The sequence below is a fragment of the Urocitellus parryii genome, chromosome 3, assembly GCF_045843805.1.
Source record: "Urocitellus parryii isolate mUroPar1 chromosome 3, mUroPar1.hap1, whole genome shotgun sequence".
In the NCBI taxonomy this organism is placed as follows: Eukaryota; Metazoa; Chordata; class Mammalia; order Rodentia; family Sciuridae; genus Urocitellus; species Urocitellus parryii.
In genome coordinates, this window is record NC_135533.1 from 22,070,579 (window position 1) to 22,092,491 (window position 21,913).

The 21,913-nt window shown below is 38.2% G+C and overlaps 1 long non-coding RNA gene across 3 annotated transcripts in view; it reads right to left on the reverse strand.

Moving 5' to 3' along the window:
• The window catches only part of LOC113185597 (uncharacterized), a 102,788-nt gene that overhangs the window by 17,839 nt on the left and 63,036 nt on the right, over nucleotides 1-21,913 (reverse strand). For 2 of the 3 annotated variants that reach the window (XR_013343385.1, XR_013343388.1), the window contains one exon: nucleotides 725-901. The exons of the other annotated variant lie outside the window; for it this stretch is intronic. This is a non-coding gene — a long non-coding RNA (uncharacterized LOC113185597). The remainder of the gene's footprint in view (nucleotides 1-724; nucleotides 902-21,913) is intronic. 3 annotated transcript variants of the gene reach the window in all.

Sequence of the window (21,913 nt, forward strand, 5' to 3'; positions counted from 1 at the left end):
TGAGGCAGGGTCTCACTAAGTTGCCTTCAAATTTGCAATTCTCCTGCCTTAGTCTCCCCGATAGCTGGGATTACAGGTATGCACCACTATGCCAAAATGTATAATACTTAATAGCAAACAAAAGCTACCAGGCTTAATAGAAATAGCATTGTGGCTAGGTATAAATATTTAAAATCATATAGATTTTTATGTATAAATAAAATGTAGATTTTATATATAAAATATTTTTATAGAAAGCACTAAAGAAGATTTGAATAAGTGGAGACACATACCATATCCGTGAATTGGAACATTCATTATTGTGAGATGTCAGTTCTCCCAAAGTTAACATTTACTTTTAATGCAAACTCAAGTTTTTAAATTCCTGGCCTGATTGGGAACATGGAACAATGATTACAAAATTCAAGTGGAAAGTAAGGGGTCAAAAATCTTATTGTAGTTGAGGATGCATTTGCTGGACATAACAGAATATACAACATAAAGTGGTTAAGCAATAAGAGATTTGTTAGTTCAGATCACAGGAGATTCCAGTTTGGGTTAATTCAGCCACACAATGCCATTGTCAGGACCTGTGACCTTTTCATCTTTCTGTTAAGCCACTCTCAGTGTGTGGGTGTGTGGCTTGTGCTCCCAGGGTGGCAAGATGGCTGCCATAGTATCAGGTATCACATCTTCCTCCAACTTTATTCAAAGAAAGGGATGGTAACTCTTTTTCCTTTTGTACCTTTTTAAGAGGAAAATTTTCCCATGCCTTTCCATCCTCAGTGTAGCACAATTCCGTATACTTAGTTCTCACTGGCAGGAGATGGAGCACATCCCAGGCCCAAAGCAATTCTGATAGAAGAGAATTGCCCTCATGATGAGCTTCAAGTACACACAAAGGGATAGAATCCAGGGATATCTGAAGACAATGAGGTTCCGTTAGAAAGAAGAAAGAGGTAATAACTATTGTTCAGATAACAACCATAATAGTTTTAACAACCATAATAATTTTGAAAAAGAATAATAAGTTAGCATGTTTTTTTTCCACTAAATATCAGAACTTCAAACTGGAGATGGCATAACAAACCAGGAGTGAAAGGTTAACTATTCAATAAATATGCATTGGAATAATTGCACATGCATTTACTATTGTACACCACAGCAAACTTAAGTTGGTTTAAAGGCCTAAAGGTGAACAGTAAAATATTATTTCTAGGAAAAATATAAAATATTATCCTTATTGAGGCTATTGTAAATGGGGTAGTAAAGGTGCCAAAAGCATGCACTGGAAAAAAGATAGCCTCTTCAACAAATAGTGCTGGGAAAACTGGAAATCCATATGCAACAAAATGAGATTAAGTCCCTGTCTCTCACCATGCACAAAACTCAAACTCAAAGTGGATCAAGGACCTAGGAATTAAACCAGAGACACTGTGTCTAATAGAAGAAAAAGTAGGCCCTAATCGCCATCATATTGGATTAGGCCCCTACTTCCTTAACAAGACTCCTATAGTGCAAGAATTAAAACCAAGAATTAATAAATGGGATGGATGTGAACTAAAAAGCTGCTTCTCAGCAAAAGAAACCTTAGATAGTGAGATGAACAGAGAACCTACAGCTTGGGAGCAAATTTTTACCACTCACACATCAGATAGAGCACTAATCTCCAGGGTATATAAAGAACTCAAAAAGCTAAACTCTAAAAAAAAAAAAAAACAAATAACCCAATCAATAAATGGGCCAAGGAACTGAAAAGACAATTCTCAAAAAGTGATATATAATCAATCAACAAATATATGAAAAAATGTTCATCATCTCTAGCAATTAGAGAAATGCAAATCAAAACTACTATTTCATCTCACTCCTGTCAGAATGGCAGCTATTAAGAATACAAACAACAATAAGTGTTGGCGAGGATGTGGGGGGAAAGGCACATTCAAACACTGCTGGTGGGACTGAAAAATGGTGCAGCCAATCTGGAAAACAGAATGGAGATTCCTTGGAAAACTAGGAATGGAACCATCATTTGACCCAGCTATACCCATAAGACTTTAAAACAGCATACTACAGGGACACAGCCACATCAATGTTTATAGCAGCACAATTCACAATAGCTAAACTGTGGAACCAACCTAGATGCCCTTCAGTAGATGAATGGATAAAGAAAATGTGGCAAATATACACAATGGAATATTACTCAGCAATTAAAGAGAATAAAATCATGGCACTTGCAGGTAAATGGTATGAATAAATCTAAATGGATGAAGTTGGAGAATCTAATGCTAAGTGAAGTAAGCCAATGACAAAAACCAAATGCCAAATGTTTTCTCTGATATAAGGAGGCTGATTCACAGTGGGGTTGGGACAGGGAGCATGGGAAGATTAGACAAAGTTAGATAGGGCAAAGGGGAAGGAGAGGGAGGGAGGGGTAAGGGGATAAAAAAAAGATGGTGGAATGAGATTAGACATCACTACCCTAAGTATATATATGAAAAATACACGAATGGTATGAATATACTTTGTATACAAGCAGAGAGTTGAAAAATTGTGCTCTACATATGTAATATGAATTGTAATGCATTCTGCTATCATATATAACAAATTAGAATAAATTTTTTTTAAAGAATTGTCTTTATACCTTTAGGATAGGGAAGAAATTAAATGAAGCACAGAAGTATAAGCATAAAAGAAAGTATTGGTGCATATTAGGACTTTAAAATAAAAGACATCAGCTGGGTGCAGTGGCACCCTCATGTAGTCCCAGTGACTCAGGAAGCTGAGGCAGGAGGATCATGAGTTCAAAGCCAGCCTAAGCAACTTACTGAAGCCCTAAGCAACTCATTGAGACCCTGTCTCTAAATAAAATATAAAAAAGGACTGGGGATATGGCTCAGTGGTTAAGCATCCTGGGGTTCAATCCCCAGTAGGGAAACAAAAAAAGAAAAGAACATCATCAACAAAGTGAAAAGCTTAGCTTGGGAGTTTTTTTCAGACATAGAACCATCAAAGTATTGGTATTCAAAAATTATTAAGAACTGCTATAAAGCAATAATAATGAAAAAAACTAGAAAGAAAATCGCATAAGGATATGAATAGGCAATTCTTATAAGAGAATCCCTAATGACCAATAGAGATTCAAGGACATGTTCCATACCACTAGCAATTAAGGCAAAACAAAATAAAATAATAGAAAGTTACTGTTTCATATCCATAAATTAGCAAAAATTTCAAACTCTGAGAATATCCGGAGTTAACAAGATATAGAGAAACAGAACTCTTGGAAGGCAAAAATGACAAAATATATTAAAATACATCCTAAAACCCAGTAGTTTCTTTCTTTCTTACATTGACTAGATTAGTGTCCTCCACCAAGGGTGACTTCCCTGAGGGAACATTTGGCAACCTTTGAAGACATTTTCTATTGTCACACTGGGGGCAGGGAGAAGTGGCCTGACTCATATCTAGTGGGTAGAGGTGAGGGATCAGCATCGTATCCCACAAAAAAGAATTACACAGTCCAAAATGTCAATAAGGTAAGGGTGAGAAGCTCTGGCCTAGAAAAATCCTCACATAATGTGCTCCAGGAGACTGGTATTTAAATGTTAATGGGAGCATTATTTGTTATGGCAAACAACAAACTAAAAATAACCTTAAAGCAAGAGAATGGATACAGAATGTGTGTAGATTCAAACAAAGGAATAATATTCAACAGTTTTAAGTAATGAGTTAATATTTCAGGTTGCAGTATGAATAAATCTAAAAAGTAATGATGCATTTTAAAATGGCAGCTGAGCACCATGGCTCAACTCAACCCTGTGACACAGTAGCTCAGGAAGCTGAGGTAGGAGGATCACAAGTTCAAGGCCAACCTGGGCAACTTAGTGAGACCCCACCTCAAAATAAAAAAAAAATTTTTTAAAGGGTCGGGAATGTAGCTCAGTGGCACAGCATTTGCCTAGCATACTTGAGGCCCTAAATTCAATCCCCAGTAACACACACACACAAACACACACACAAGCAGAATGTTATGTACAACATAATACATTTTACTTTATAAACATAAAGCAATATTACATATTGTTTATGTAATATTGTTTTATATACATATAATATAAAAGTATATATATATTGTTTCTCTATATATAATATGAAAGTCTAAAAGCATGAATGAGAATAATTTATAGTAACTTCAAGATAGTGGTTACTTTTGGAAAAAAAGGGAAGGAAAAAAATTGAGAAATGAATGAAACCAGGGGTCGGTCAGAAGCTTCAACAGTACTGTTAAGACTTCTTATATGCAAACTGTAAAACAAATAAATCAAATGTTAAGATTTGTTAAGGTGGTTTTTTATACATTGATGTTTTTAAAACCATTTTTCTATATTTTTCTATTTGAAATTGTACTTTTCTGCTTGAAATTATTTTATAATGGAAATAGGTTCAAACATTTAAGAGCTGCCATTTGCAAACATGATAATTCCTTCTGTCTCAGGAGCATGGAGTTGGTGGAGGAAGCTAGTGCTTCTGGAAGAAACGTAGGCCACTCCAAAGGAAGTTAGAGAAGGGAAGATTTACCCCAGGGTAAAGAAGTCTCTCTGCAGACCCTCTCCCAGGGATTCTTGGCAGGAAGAGAACAGCTTTCCCAAGGCAGCAGTGATTGGTAGGCTGAACCTCTGTCCATGGTCCTATCCGGTGTCTCTAGCCCTGGAGCAATTCAGAGGGAGGTTCCAATTTGCATGGAAGGAAAGCACTGAAGGGCTACAGATCTGGCTGAGAAGCTGAGAGAAGAGGAAATGTGTACACAGCTGGTCTCGAGACTTTGCGAAGAAGCTCCTACTGTTTGCCATGGATGGCTATTCTTATAATGAAGGAACAGCTTCCAGCAGTGAAGTGAGCTCTGCCTGTATTGAGGCCTGCTCCGTAAAAACGACACTGTCATCTCCCTAGCTTTTCATATTTTTAACGAAAGCCTTTCTCATCCCAATGCTTTTCATCATTTCTTTCCAATATTCCTATAAAATCAGTCAATATTCTCCTCCGCTTTTAAAGAAATGAGGAGAAGCTAGCAAGACCTCAAAGACGACATCTTTCTATTAACCAATATTTTGACCCAAACCACTGGGGATAAGTAAATGGTGAAAGTAAATCAACTGAGAAAGATGTTTTATGGGCCTCCTGGAATAATTGCCCATCTTTTAAAAAGAAACAACATTTCTTGGGATCCCAGGAGGTGTCTGGCACTACACAAAGTGATATGAGCATGAGAGTGCAGAACATAATGTTTGGGAACATAATGTTCCTTGGGGACTTAAAAATTAATGCAGATCCAAGACTTCAAAAAATACCAGAGTTGTTTGTAATAAATTAGGAGAAGACAAAGTGAAAGGTGTAGGGGCAAACACCCCCAAGCACAGTGATAAACCAGGGAACACGAAAGCAGAATATGATGAGCCAATCAACCTCAGGAGAACACAGACTCACAGTATGGGCAGAATACAAGGTACTTATACTGCAGAGCCAATTTTGCAGATTCAGTTACTCGTCCACACAAAATCAATAGCTGTGTCTGATAGGGTTGTGGCAAAAACAACAAACAAACAGACAACAACAAAATACATACATCTATATATTTATAAATATATATATTTTTTTCTGTAGATAAAGTCCAAGCCATCCAGCACAGATGAAGTGTCTAGGGGGGAGAAATACATGGGTTGGCAAACTTTTTATATATAAAACTGTACATCCAGCAGTGGGTGAGAGCTCTAATGGAAAGAAGTGCAATTGGTTTTGTAGATGCTGATTTTTATCAGCAACCAGAACTGTGCTAAAAGCCCAATTTAGCCTATTTTAGGCTCCCTAGTAAGTTTTTCAAGGAGGGAATATAGCAATACATGAACACTGTAATATATAGATACGAAAGTGTCTTAATGGAAATATGTACTCTAGTTTAGGGCAATATTGCCCTGCCAAGATGATGGAAGTTACTTGGAAATGTAGGGACCCATTTGGTCTTCAGACTTTCTCTACCACACAGCTTGGCCATTCTCTTGGGGAGTTTTTTTTTTTTTTTGCATTGTTTTTGTTTGTTTGTTTGTTTTGTTTTTGGTCCCAGGGATTGAACCTAGGGGTGCTCTACTACTGAGCTATATCCCCAGCCATTTTTTATTTTTTTATTTTGAGACAGCATCTCACCAAGTTGCTGAGATTGGCCTCAAACTTGTAATCCTCCTGCCTCGACCTCCCAAATCTCTGGGATTATAGGTGTGCATCACCATACCTGGCTGTACTTCCTGTTTTAAAAACTTCAATCTTGTTAACCTAACAAATGGGGGGAGTCAGTCTTATATATTGATGGTCAGATTCTAATTGGGGCTTTCTCATAGCCACTGCAAGTTTTTTCACATTTATATTTATCTTTTCATAGTTTTCTAGTCATATACTATATGATTCTGTCTATATATAGATTTAATAGGTCTAGAAACTTTTGTTCCACTGGTAAGAGAAGGGAAATATTATACAGTAACTCCCACAAGAAGATCTAATGGACATCTCCAACTCAACACAGTCAAAGGAGAACCCTTGATTCTTTTCTTGAACCATCTCATATCAAATAACAACGAGGCTTAAACAAAATTTAATTTCTGTTTTTCATAAACAAGGTCTCTGGTGTAGGTTCATCTAACTCCACCATATTATCCTGGATTCAGGTGATTTTTTTTTCTCCTTTACCATCCTTAGCATGAGTTTTTAATCTTCAGGCCTTTCGTCTTAAAGTCAGAAGATATCTACCATAGCTCCACCCATGATGAGGGGGTTCCAGACAGACATATCTATGCCCAGAGGCTTTCACTGAGATTTCATTAGCCAGAAATAAGGCTCCCTTAGCTGCAAAGGAAATGGGAAAATTGAGTATCTAGCAAAAGGGAATGGGACTATTATGACTGAATTATACCAATCATGATTCATCACTTGGGGCTGGACATATTGTCATTCTAAACAAAGGCAAGGCTCTGTTAGAGGCAAGAAAGGAACAGTGAGTGGGGAGGGAATTAAGAGGGTCAGCCACTCTTCTTATTCCTATGTCACCTGCCTCACCAATGGCATCACCTGGTACCTGAGCTGACAGTAGAGGCAATAGATTTGAGTCCTTGCATTTTCTTATATCTCACATACAAACCCACAGAGAGTCCTGTGGACTCCACCTTCTGCACCTGCCCCAGATACCAGCTTCACTGTTACCGTCCTAGATCAAACCACCATTCTCACCTATATGACAATTGCTTCCTAAAGACTTCCCCACTCAACTTCTTCTCTTGCTCTCTACAATTCTATGCCCCAACAGAAAATCACTTCCTTGTTTATGACCTCCCAATGGCTTCCCATCTGTCCAAAGTTGAAATTCCTTATCCTAGCCTGTCATGCCTAAATGGTCTAGACTCTGTCCACCTGTCCAACTTCATCTTGTGCCACTTTTCCATTTGCCAATGAGTTCCAGTCTCCTGGGTTCTCTTTCTCAAACTCATATTTCTTGCTATCTTAGAGACTTCTGAGTCATCTGTGCTCTCTACCTAGACTGCTGTTCTTTCCTACCTTTTCATGATGGGTTCCTCTCTGTCAGTGAGATCACGGTTTAATGTCATTTTTCAGACAGGGGTTCCCAAATCATGCAGTCTAAAATGTCACCAGGTCATCCATCGATTCACTCTTTTTTTTTTATTTCTCCATATAGCTATCACTGTCTAATTTTCACAGTATTTACCTCTTCATGCATCATGTTATGAGACCTGTGTATTTGTGTATTATCTAACTTCCCCACTAGGACGAAGCTTCATGCAAGCAGGGACCTCATCTGTTGTGTTCATTTGCTGGAAGTTCTCATCCAATATTTCTGAATGAACGAAGACATGAAAGGAAAGACTTTTAAGTGGAAAACTTTGTGAATCAAAATAACATCTGCAACATGTTATCAGGATCCTTAGAGTTATCCTTTATAGAGCAAAATCACTCAGTTTAAAAAATCTCAAATGTGTTTTGCTTTAAGACGTCACAATTAATAAGCAACATTAACTCCCGCCCTACCTCTTTCTTCCTTGTGTCCTCATTTCCAAAGCCAAACAAACCACGTGTCCTCTGAACCAAATTGCTCTTTCTCAATGTCTTGTCCACTGACTTCTTTCTCTTTGCTTAATAACATGATTGCATTGTCTCACCATTTTCTGAAGATTTGGGAGACTTTGAAAAGAAACATTTGGGGAATGATTTGCTCCTCTCCATTTCTGGCCCAGGATTTCAAGGAAGGGAAAACCCAAATGTACTTGAAAGAGGAGAGAGAGATTTAGTTAGCCTCTGAAATGTCTTGCCTTTCTCTTACATTTTCATATTTCTATCTATGACTTTCCAAAGGCTAAATTCATCTCCACTCCCTTGACCAAAATACTAGATTTTTTTTATTAGGTTGTCCTCCAGGTATAATGATAAAGTCAGAGAAATGAATACGCCATCTTCCTTCATCTCTCTTTCTAGGATCCTCTCAGTTTTTTCTAGACCTTCCCAATCCCAAGGTGACCCTGTGTAGGCCCAGATTTCTGGATCAACAGTCAGCTGGGACCAAGAACTCAGCCCGTATTCAAGACCTCAAGCACACCTGCAGGCCATGACTCGTTGGGATTGTACAACAAAAAGTTTGGGAAGTTCATTCAGATCCACACTAGGTATCTGCTAGTGATGCTTATCCAGCACATTCCCAAATCTCCCTGTTGGGAAAAAAATAGATTCTCAAATTCTATTCACAAATCAATCTCTCCCTCTCCCTTTCCCCTCCCTTCCTCTGTCTCCTGATCTTTGAACTTCTGGAATTGCCTATAGAAAATAATAAGAGGGGCTGGGGTTGTGGTTCAGCGGTAGGGCACTCGCCTAGCACATGCGAGGCCCTGGGTTCAATCCTCAGCACCACATAAAAAAAATAAATAAATAAAATAAAGGTATTGTGTTCAACTACAACTAAAAAATAAATATTATAAAAAGAAAATAATAAGAGAATCCCCATCCTCAACTGTCTTTAGTGAATATACTAAAAATAAGACTATGGGGTTGGGGACGAAGCTTAGTTGGTAGAGTGCTTGCCTAACATGGACAAGGCCCTGGGTTCAATCCCTGGCACCACAAAAAGAAAAGAAAAGAAAAGACTAAACTATTCCTCCTCTGTATTCAGTGAAACTTTAGCCACTGTCCTTCCTTACCTATCAACACTGCTCCCCCACCATGCACAGTGTCCAGCTCTAGTCCTAGATAATAATTCTCAGATAGACCTCTGAAACACGATGTCCCAAACCAGCCTTGGCAACCGGATTTTGACCATGCATCAGTGAAAAATATGGGGATATGCATCCCCCAAAACACATGTATTAAAAACAAACCATACATATATGTTTAGAAACAAAACAATAAGAGGAATATAGGGAAAATTAAGTTATTGGACTCAGTACTGTTGAGAGTCTGTCTCCAGATTTTGTCTCAGATTAACTGGGTGACTATTTCCTTATGGCAGACGAAATTCTAAAGATGGCAGCCCCAAATTCCCATCCCCTGGTTATTCCGTTAGACTGTCACTGGGGTACAAGCTGGGGAGGGTTTTAAGTCCCAGGTGAGTTTAAAACATGGAGATTATTAAGTGGGCCTGGCCCAATCCAGTGAATCCTTTAGAAGAATAGTTTTTAGAGGAAGATGAAAAGATTTCATTTGTGAGAAAGTCTCCAGCGTGACTGCTGGCTGTGAGAATGGAGAAGACCAAGTGAGAAGGAATATGTGAGCATTACTGCACGGAGTTCTTCCCCAGAACCTCTAGATGAGAGTCCAGCCCAATTCATCTCTTGATTTCTACCCTATCAATACGTGAGCATTACTGCATGGAGTTCTTCTCCAGAACCTCTAGATGAGAGTCCAGCCCAATTCATCTCTTGATTTCTATCCTAAGCAGGGATCCCAGGCAAGCCCACCTGGACCGTAGCAACCTACAAAACTACAGAACCTGCAGAATAAGTGGGCTACTGCTCTAATCCTTAAGGTTGGGATAATTTTTTCATTGTCACAGAAAACGAATACATCTCTTCAGTTTTCAGATCTCTAAATGAAGTTAATAATGTCTGACTATGCCCATGAAACACTCCAAATACAAATTATGTTGTTTTAGGTTTAATAGAGTGTATTAAATTATTTCCAAATGCTGTGATTTTTATATTAATTACAATATTCAAGGGTCAATCGAGGACAATTAGACTCTTCAATGCTGCTTACGTTTGTTTTGTTGGATTCATTGCAGTTGCAGGACAGAGCTAACTTTAGAAGCTACGTCATATGGGTTAGGGTGTGGAATTGTTCCTTCCGAGGGACCCGAATGAACCTGTAATCTTTTTTTAATTTGCAAAACACTGTGTTGCATTTTATCAGTGATCCACTGGATACTCCGTCTACATGTCAAATATAGGGATCTTTTTCTTTCCTAGTTAGATTTCCTTTTTTGAAGAACTTGACCTTCACCTTAAAAAAATCTTTTCAAATGTGGCAAGCTATTTCTACCTTGAGAAAATCCTGAGAGAAGAGGCATAAGAGGATCACACCTGTATCAATAAAATTGATTGGCCAGGTAAAAGAAAACCAGAAAGCAGGTCAAGAATGTTTTAAGCGCATAATCATTCCCTAAGTAAACCGAGATGTGAGTGGTGCTGAACTTGTTAACCCGGATTTCTCCTCTGGAGAATGAGAGGTAACCATAGAGAACTCCCGTGAGCAGATCTAGTTTAAACAAAGTGATCTGGGAAAGAGCAAGAGGAAGGTAGCGGTTCAGGAAGCAGGAGGTTGTACTCCGAGGAAGAACATTCCAATTTAGGAAGTAGACTTTCTGTGAAGGACCAGAAGGGAGGGAAATATACTTTGGTTGGTAAAAACTGCATGGCCATGGGCAAATGGCTCAAATTTGTTGAGCTTCAGTTGCTTGTGAGTCTACATCAAGACAGTTTTGAATGTTCTGAGCACCAGGCCTGGGACATGGAAGCCTCCGTTAATGATGGCTGCATTTGTACCCGGCCATCTCATCCTCTTGTCCTTACCCCAGAGTCCTGGATAATCGTCTTGGTTCTAACAGATACTAACGGCCCCTGCTGGCTAGACCTCTGTGTCATGTTCAAACCCAAAGACTCCAGACCAGTCAGTGGCTAGGCCAGACGTCTAAAGCAAACACACCCTGAAGGCAGGGAGACAGGGAGAGTGGATCTAGATATGGGAAGCCAGTTGTCCAGGGACAGGACTTCCTATGGCCCCAGTTGCAGGGTACTATAGGAAAATATCCACAAATAAAAATCTCTGTCTAAAACAATCCAATTTTCTAGCCCAATCCACTGACAGTGACTTAGCCATCCAAGATCATATTTTTCCAACATGGTCCATTTTCTTGGCTTTCCTAAGTCATTAATTATGATCATGTTTTCCCAAATGTGGAAATTCCCCTTGCGCAGACGCAGCCGGTACTGGCCAACCCTCCTTTCCTGAGAAGTCTCCACACAGCACAAAAATATTTTTGTTTTCCCGAATTGCCCACAGGGAAAATTTCCTCACTCGTTTTTTTTTTTTTTTTCTCCCCCTCCTCCCTTAAAGTCTTCTGGCAATTTCCAGGAATCTAAGCAAACCCAAATTACTTAGATCACTGGAGAGCCTTTTAGATGTTCTAATGTGACAAAAGAGAATCTGAACTTTAAATTTAACATTATTAAACCAATTCTAAGAGTTCCATTTAATAAAAGAAGTCAAGGCTACTGCAACCGGAATACCTCCCACTCTTGCCTAAGAATATGTTCCTAGGACTTGGGAGCTTACATTATAAACAGTGGTGGCCAAATTGATTAACATGGTGTCTGGATTAAACAGCATTATTATATGAGACATACTTCGAATATAGGAAAGGCTTATACAAACGTAGACATTTTGCAGCCAAGTGGGTCTACAATGCAGATGATTATTCAAATTGTAAAAGTTTGCTAGACAATTCATCCCAGTTACTTTATTCAGCTTCTGGATTTCCCAAGGTGCCCTGTGCAGGGCTGACAGCAGCAGAGACACTCCAGAGATATTTTGTTCCTTTCAGAACATTCATCAAGAGGCATTTTTGTGCCAGAAACTAAATTTAGGTGGTAGAGAAGGGGTGGTAGAGTGATGAATCAGACTGGGTCTCTGCCCTCAAAGTCTTTATAATCTAATAAAGAAGGCATGATACACACACTAACCACTGGTTCTCCATCAGGGGCACTCCCCTCCTTCCCCTGGGGACTTGGCAACGTCTGGAGACATTTCGGATTGTCAGACCTGGAAGTGGGGTCATTACTGGCATGTAATGGAAAGAGGCAAGGATCCTGCTAAAGCTCCTGGAATGCACAGAACAGCCCTCCACAATAAAGAATTCTCTAGTCTTAAAGGTCAATTGTGCCAAGGTTGAGAAACCCTGACCCAGCTGTGCTAGCTAGAACAAAGGACTTGTTGATCGATTGCTCTACTGATGGATTGGTGTTAGTCCACATGATAAATGACTTTCACCTCAAGACCCCAGTCATTTTGAATTTGTGCTTATATCCCATTATAACTTTAAAGTGTCTTTTGAATAAATGAGTACACGGAGACAGGTGCTGAATGAAGCATGAGATAAAATGTCACTGGGCAAAATGAATGATAATTTAGAGTGAATTGTTAACTTGAGGACAAAATTTTTTCTAGCATGATGCCAAGCATATAATAACTACAGAGTGAAGATGAGCTAAACGTATTCAGATCAATTAGCAGCATGAATTTACCTAAGGTTTAAAGAGGAATTTTATTAAAACAGTCTTCACAGTAGCCTTCTTCTCAGAAATACTTCTCTATAGACTCCTGGAATTGCATATTGTATTATGAGGTGATATAACTCTGTATTTTTATATCTTAGCATTCAAAATTTTCACTAATTCAAATTAGCCCTTTCCCTAAAGTACCTAATTAGTGAATGCTAATCAAGTTTGAAATTATAAACAGTAGCTGGGCATACTGGTGCACGAGGGCAATCACAGTGACTCAGGAGACAGAGACAGGAGGATTGCAAGGTCGAGGCCAGCCACTGCAATTTAACAAGACCCTGTCTCAAAATTAAAAAAATAAAAGGGGCTGGGGATGTGGCTCACTGGCACAGCACTTCTGGGTTTAAAAAAGGAAAGAAAGAAAAGAAAAGAAGGACAGTTGAGTGTCACTCTCAGTTTGGGATCAATTAAAAAATGAAGTCATATCTTTAAATTAGAACATGTCAGTGGAAAAATATGATTTAATTTACTAAAATTAGTTAGGACTTTTTTTTTTCCAGGAAAAACAATCAAGTGGTCTAGTGTTTATGAGGTAAACAGGGCTATTATTACACAGAAATCTGTACTTTTGATTAGGCCATTACCATCAATTGTGATATGTGGGTTACCCAGGAAGTAGTGGCTTTCTTCTTCCATCTATTTGGCCTGTATTTTTTCAATGTAAGTTGGTGAGTAAGGCAGGACCTGGCATCTAATTTTTGTATTACCATTACTCAAGTGTAAGTAGGATGGGAGAAGTGCCATACAAATTTCAAACAGAAATAATTGTAATAATCTGCCATTTAGAGAGTTAGAAGCAATGTCCCTGAATTTCACAAAGATCATGGAGACCATGATGTTTCTGATTTTGCAACATAAAGAAGCAGAACTTCCTTTGAGTTTGAAAATTTCCTGTAATTTTTTTTTGCCCCAACATGAGTTTAATGAGGTATATTTAAGAGCAGGGAAGTGTGTGTGTGGGGGGTTACTCATTCCTTTTTATAAAGAAAAATTAAATAAACAAAAATTACTTCACCTCTTCAATAGAAAGAAACTGAGAGGGACCTCCTTAATAAGTAGATGAAGTTAATAAGAGACATATTTATTTAATTTTTTTTCAAGATTTGTTTTATATATATATATATATATATATACATATATTTTAAAGATTTGTCATGTATTTATTAATATATTCATTGTAGATAGACACAATACCTTTATTCTAGTTATTGTTTTTTATGTGGTGCTGAGGATTGAACCCAGTGCCTCACATAGGCTAGGCAAGCGCTCTACCACTGAGCCACAACCCCAGCCCCCAAATTAGAAAATCAAAGGAATAAAACTTGGGCTGGGGGTGAAGGTTAGTCAGAGCATTTGCTGCAAATGTGAGACTCTGGGTTCTACCCCCAGCACCCCTCCCACACACAAATTTAGCTCATGGGAATGTTTAGTATGGCCATATAACAAGCTATCACTAGTATAAATAGACCTTGATGTGATGCATTTGGATCTCCCCATTGTTGTCTGCATTTATTTACAATAACAAGAAGTCTCCTTTCTTCTTGGAGGGAGGTAGATTTGGCCAAAGCAAAAAAAAAAAAAAAAAAAAAAACATTCTTAGGTAAATATTAAAATGGGGACTTTGGATTGAAGAGTATGTGGTTTTGCCTTAATGATGGGCATGCATTCATCATTTATTTATAATGATGGGCATGACTAGCTGGCAGAATCTCCTGTCCCAGGAATAATGTTATTTCCATAATCTTGGAACCCTGCTGAATTGAGCTCCTGTCACAGCCTTGCTGGTCACTGCTCGGACCTCGGTGAAGACCGAGGGTAAAATGACTGCCACCTGCCCTCTTCCTCAGATAAACCAAGGTGTTTACCACATGCCTCTCCATCTATCCACCTCTTCCCTACAGAAATCTATCGTCCTTGGAACAAAACGTATTGCTAATATGTGGAAGTATGAATCGGCACAAAGTTGTACTAAAAGAATCATAAGAAGGTGGTTTTGCTTCAGTATTTGCTCCAAAGAGAAGAACAGTGGGAATGTGGCCAGCAGATGAGAAGTGTGTATTTCAAACTTAAATTGCTAGACAAAATTATTAGGTTTTCCTCTATTTCCTATTTCAGGGATGATGTTCAAAATATTTAATAACTGTCTGGGTGTGGTGGTGCTCGCCTGTAATCCCACCGGCTCAGAAGGCTGAGGGAGGAGGATCTCGAGTTCAGAGCCAGCCCCAACAATTTAAGCAAGAACCTAGCCAACTCAGTGAGACCCTGTCCCTGTCTCTAAATAAAATATGAACAAGGGCTGGGGATGTGGCACAGTGATTAAGTGCCCCTGGGTTCAATCCCTGGTACCAAAAAAAAAAAAACAATCTTAATAACTGTTATAGCATAGACAAGGACCAATCACAATGTATGTCCAAGGAACCAGGATAGACTAAAAAAACTAGAAGGCCCAACTAGCATGCACCAGCTGACTGGAGCCCTGATTATTTTACAGGGTCTTGAAAGTCAGTATAAAGTTGATTTGTAAACTGAAATGAATTAGGGAAACATATCTTACCATAATATACTTTTGATGCAGCTGAATTGAAGATGGATATACAGAAGAAATTAAAGACATTTGTTGATACTTATTGAATTCACATTCTCAGAATTTCTTATAGATTCAAAGTTCTAATTAATACCCTTCCTCTCAAAATTGTTTGGAGTAAATGGATAATTTTTAAATGCCTTAATTTTTGTGTCTGTTTCAATTGGGCCATAAATAAGGCCATGTTCAATTGCCCAAATATAAGTTGCCTTTTAAAATTCTAAAGTATCCTTACTTCTATAACTGAACTGATATACCCCTAACATTTATGGTGGTTATTTATTTATTTATTTATTTGGCAATGGGATGTAGGGTGGTTTCTTGTCTTCTTTGCATTCTTTTGTACTTGAATTTTTTTTTACAATTCATTACAATAATAATCATTCAAAAACTCTCTCCTTTATATTTACTTAGACAAAATTATAGTTCACAGTATTCTATCCTTTCTATTAATGAATTGATTTTCCAAATTCAACCCCACTTAATCATTACAATCACTTTTTTTTTAAAAAAAAAAAAAGGTCTGATGACATAACCAATGTGAAAAGACAGGATATCCCGTGGCTTCCATAGGACCCCCTGTCTCTGAAAAAATTTTTTTGCTATTATTTTTCTTTGTGTTCTCATATCTAGTTGTTTCAGAATACTGCTGAACTCTCTAATTCTTCTGAAAGGAAAATCATAATATGTACATTTAGGTAACTTGGAAACATACTACTCAACTTAGTCTTTGCAAATGTTGGCATATCCTTGAAGGCAAGATTCCTGGATTAAATAATTTCAGAAATTTTCTTTTGTTGCACAGGCATCAGGGAGACAAAGGGGATGAATTAGAAAGAGATTTGAACGACACTCTGGTATTCAGGCTTATAAATAAATTATACAATTTTCCTTTTCTGGGTATTGTTCTCATGGTGTAATGGACACTCTGGACCAATAAAATCTGTGTCTTTCAGCCAAATGATTCAACCTCATTGCATTCCTCGTGAATCCTAAGGGGTTATATTTCCTTGAGACTGGGTTCTGGATCAGTAACAGAAATTTGAAAAAAAAAAAGCCGATTTTTGTTTTTAAGGATTAGGATTCATTTATTTATTTTCTTTCTGGCATTGTGGTTATAATGCTATTTGTGCTCTATCGACCCATCTATCAGGAGAAAAGTGGGGGCAAAAGTAGAACAGTTTTTCATCATTGGAAAATTTCAAAGTCAAGCTGGATGACTACCAGGTACTCTCTAGAAGAAACACATCCATGAAAAGGAAACTTGACTAGAGTGACCTCTCATGTTTATCTCTAAATTCTATGGTCTGAAATTTACCCTCTTATCTTATGGTAGTGATGGATCATATTAGAAGAACAAGAGTCTCTTTTAGCTATCTTCCTTGTTTTGTCTAAAATCTGCAGCTTTGTGAGGGTGTTAGCTCTGAGAATTAAACAGAAAGAGAAGAGGGTGGGTGGGAAAATACTGCTAGGAGACTCGGAGCTGTCCAGCAGTCAAAGGAGCTGTATCCATGTAAGTTTCAGCTAATGAGACATATTATGGCACTTTGGAACAGGATTCAGCTAGGCTACTGCTAACCAAAAAGAGGGGCAGGTATACAGCAGTTTTCCCTCATCTCAGGTTTTGGCTACTTCAAATCAGCCTTGGTCCAAAAATATGAAATAAAAAGCTCTAAAACTAAACAATTTATAAGTTTTAAATCACTTGCTGTTCTAAGTAGCATGATGAAATTTCATGCCATCTCGTTTCATCCCACCTGGGACATGAATCACCCCTTTGTCCAATGTATCTATGCTGTATATGCTACCTGCCCGTGAGTCACTTAGTAGTCATCTCAATCATCAGATTGACTGTTATGTGTCATGTGATTTTATTCAAGCAACCTTTATTTTATTTAATAGTGGCCCCGAAGCACAAGAGTAGTGGTACTAACAACTCAAATATGCCAACAAGAGACCAAGGAAAGAGGTGAAAGTTTTGACTTAATAAGGAAAGGAAAAAAAAAAAAACTATTCTGTGGTTGATGAGGTCTATGGTTCTATCTGAGAAAATCTGGACTAGCTTTGCTTCACCTCTAACTGCAAAAGTTATGGCCATGTGCTTGATAAGTGCTTAGTTAAGATGGAAAAGGTATTAAATTATAGGGTTCAGTACTATCGATGGTTTCAGGCATCCATTGTGGTCTTGGAACATACCCGCTGATTTCAATGTGGTACTACCACATGAAAGTACTGTCCAAACCCATCCCAAGGGGATTTTTCTGACTTTTTAAATGTATGGCTTTTCATTTTAAATGGCATTGATGGACTTCTAAATTATGTAGAGAAAAAAAGAGAAAGTAATATTGAACAGGGGAAGGATAAAGTAGAAGACAAAGGGAGAAAGGCAAAAATAGGACTATTACACTGTACAAGGGGTCTTTCAGCTTGTTAATTTCAAGCTACTGAGCAATGCACACACACACTACATAAACATGCTCTATTGGTAGCAAGGTTCAAGTCTATAGCAGCTTCAGTATTTATGTTTTAATCAGTAACACAATTATTTTTGTACACTTTTAAAAAAAGAAAGTCAAGTATAGTTTACAAAGGTTTCACAGACAGCACAACTAAAATATTAAAAATAAATATGTTTGTCCTAAATAGGTTTTTTTAGTCCTTTTCCCATTGCAAGAGGTAAACTACATTCATCAAATGCAAGCCCACTTGACTGAGGTTTTGAAGAAAAATATAAAACTATTTAACCATGCTTGTATTCTTATTAAGTAACTTGATACTGAACTGTATTTTCTTCTACAAGGAAAAAGCAATGTTTCCACAGATATCCTGGGTTTGAGAAGAGGAAGGGAATTACAGAAACACCTCACCCAGCTTCCATGTGCTAGACAACTAAGTGGTAACCTAATCTTACCAGTAAAACTATTGAATGTGGAAGGGCTATGTGCTCCACAATAATTTTTCATAAGTTTAGAAAGCACAAATTTGGGGGACTGGGGTTGTAGCTCAGCAGTAGAGCACTCACCTAGCACATGCAAGGCCCTGGGTTCAATCCTCAACACCACATAAAAAGTAAACAAATAAAATACTTTTTTTTACTTTTAAAAAGTAAAAAAAAATTGTTTTAAAAGCCACAGATTTAAAAATTTTAAAAATCAATTTTTAAAAATTTAAATTTTGTATTTATTGCAGAAAATTTATAAAATATAAAAATTGACAAAAAAGAAAATTTAAATTATTCTGGTGGAACTCTTATTAATATTCTGGTATATAGGCTCTCAAATACATATATGTTGGCCCCACATGGTGGTACATGCCTGTATAATCCCAGCTACTCAGGAGGCTGAGGCAGAGGATTGCAAATTCCACCCCTGGGTTCAATCCTCATGTTATGGTTTGGATGTGAGGTATCCCCCAAAAGCTCATGTATGAGACAATGCAAGAAGGTTCAGAAAAGAAATGATTGGGTTACAAGAGCTTGAACCCAATCAGTAAATTAATCACCTGATGGGATTAATTGAGTAGTAACTGAAGGCAGGTGGGGTGTGGCTGGAGGAGGTGAGAATTTGGGGTGTGGTTTGGGGGTATATATTTTTATCTTGCAAGCAGAGACCTCTCTCTAGCTTCCTGATCATCTCTTGAGCTGCTTCCCTCTGCCACACTGTTCTGCCATGATGTTCTGCCCGCCCTTGAGCCTCAAGGAATGGAGCTGTCTAAGGACTAAGACCTCTAAAACCATGAGCCCTCAAATAAACTTATTCCTCTACAGCTGTCCTGGTTGGGTCCTTTAGTGACAGCAGCCAAACAGCCCACCACAAAATAAATATGTAAATAATATGCCAAACACATATGTGGACACATACACATTTCACACTCAACATTTCTTTCAGATTAATAAAGGGCAAGCCAGGCTTGGTGGTGCATGCTTGTATCAGCAGCTCAGGAGGCGGAGGCTGGAGGAGCCCATGTTCAACACCAGCCTCAGCAACTTAGTGAGGAAGCCCTAATCAACCCAGTGAGACCTGTGTCTAAATAAAAAGTTAAAAAGGGCTGGGGATGTGGCTCAGTGGTTGAGCGCTCAAGTATCAAAAAAAAAAAAAAAAAAAGAAAAGAAAAGAAAAAGAAAAAAAAGAAAAGAGAAAGAAAGAAAAGGAAGAAGGGCAAAATAAAAGAATTGTTGGCCCATCTTTCCCAAATTAGGGCTCACAGTCCAACTTTTTTTTTTTTTTAAGTTGTAGATGGACCCAATACCTTATTTTATTTATTTTTTATGTGGAGCTGAGGATTGAACTCGGTGCCTCACACATGCTAGGCTAGTGCTCTACTATCGAGCTACAACTCCAGCCCCCCGACTTTTTTTTTATGCTGGGAATCAAACTCAGCATATTACACATGTGGCTGTACCACTGAGCTACGTCCCCAATTCTGCCTCCATATTTCAATCATCTTTTTAAATGTGTTTCCCCTACCCTTGGACCCAGGGTGGAAAATAAGTTGTAAATGGGGTGCCAGATCTAGCAGCAGGGGTGGAGACAATTCCTTATCTTTCTTTTTCTAAATTGAGGCTCAAGAATTTGTAAGGGAAATAAATTATTGCAAAACAGCTTTATTTTTGTGAGATAACATTGGAGGTCCCCAAGTTGGACAGCTGCAGTCAGTCACATGCTTAACAGAACAAAGAGTTCTACAAAGGAAGAAGTTAACTTTAGCTTTGAAAATCCTTTTATCCTCCATGATTTTGATGCCTTTAAATTTGTCACCTGAATGTGATATTAACATAATCGTCTGCATTTCAACTAATGAATGCACCTGCTTCTAAGACTTTATTTTAGCAGTTTTAATGAGCTCTTCAAAAGAGTTTGCCTGGACTTACTGCACTGCTAGAGAAATAGCAGCTGTAAGCAAGTAACAACACATTCAGTATTTGAATCAAGTTCTATGAAGTTGTTAAACTTGAGAAGGAGTATCCATCCATCTGTCTGTGATAAGGGAAATGAAGTTGAGATATAGCTGAGGCATTTGGAAAAAGCACTAGTGTAAGTGGGTCTGACCAAAGGTTATTCCTTGTTAGGCCATAATTTATGGATCTCAGGCAATTCATTTAGCCAAGTGCCAATTTTCTCATTGTTTTAGTCAATTTTTTATCGTTGTGACCAAAAAACCTGACAAAAACAACTTAGAGGAGGAAAGTTTATTTTGGCTCATGGTCTCAGAGGTTCAGTCCATGGCTGGTTGACTCTGCAGTTCTGGGCCCAGGATGAGGCAGGCCATCATGGTGGAAGGCCATGGTGGTGGAAAGCAGCTGGAGACATGGCAACAAGGAAGCAGAGAGCAAGATCCACTTACCAAGGACAAAATGTAAACCCAAAGGCATGTCCCCAGTCACCTACCTCTTCTAGCCTACAGTTACAATCCAGTTAGTTAATCCATATGTGTAGATGAAGCCAATGACTAGATTAAAGCTCTCATCTAATGGCCCTCAGCATCCTTGCATTGTCTTACACAGGAGCTTCTGGGGGGACACCTCATATCTAAACCATAACACTCTTCTATGTAATAATGACAGTACCTGTTTATAAGTCTGTTGTAAGAATTACATACCTTGGGCTGGGATTGTGGCTCAAAGGTAGAGTGCTCGCCTAGCATGTGCAAGGCCCTGGGTTCAATCCTCAGCACCACATAAGAATAAATAAAATAAAGGTATTGTGTCCAACTACAACTAAAAAATAAATATATACATAAAAAATAATTACGTGCCTCACCTGTTATAAGCACTCAATGCTAAATTTTATTATAATTATTATGTTTATTGTTAAGAAGATGAGCCACATATTGCAGGAATCCACTTATCTGAACTACCCAGAATAGTTAAATCCACAGAGAAGAAAGTTTGTTGGTGGTTGCCAGAGAATCGGGGGAGAAGGAATTGGGAGGCAAACTCTTCATGGGATTTAGGATTTCCTTTCAGGGGTGATGAAGTTGTTTTAGAACTAGATACAAATGGTGGTCACACAATGTCATGAATATGTTAAATGCCTCCAAACTGTTCGCTTTAAAATGTTCCCTTTCATTTTGGAAATTCACCTCAAATCTATTTTAAAAAGTATTCCTTAAATATGTGGCATCAGGGGCTGGGACTGTAGCTCAGTGACAGATCACTTGCCTAGCACATGTGAGGTTTGATGCTTAGCACCATATAAAAATAAACAAAATAAAGGCTTGCTGTTCTTCTACAATTACAAAAAAAATCTTAAATATGTGCTTTAGGTGGATCAAACAAATTGTATTTGATTGGCTGTAGGTGAATGGTGAATAATTGCTCATGGAGACCTAGAAAAGATCATCTGATTTCTTTTACTCAAGTAATCAGCATGCCTGTTTCAATGCTGAATCATGCCTTGACCCTACAGTGAAGATTTCTGAAAGAGAAGACATCAACCAACCTCTTGACGCTCAAACCCCTAAAGCAATC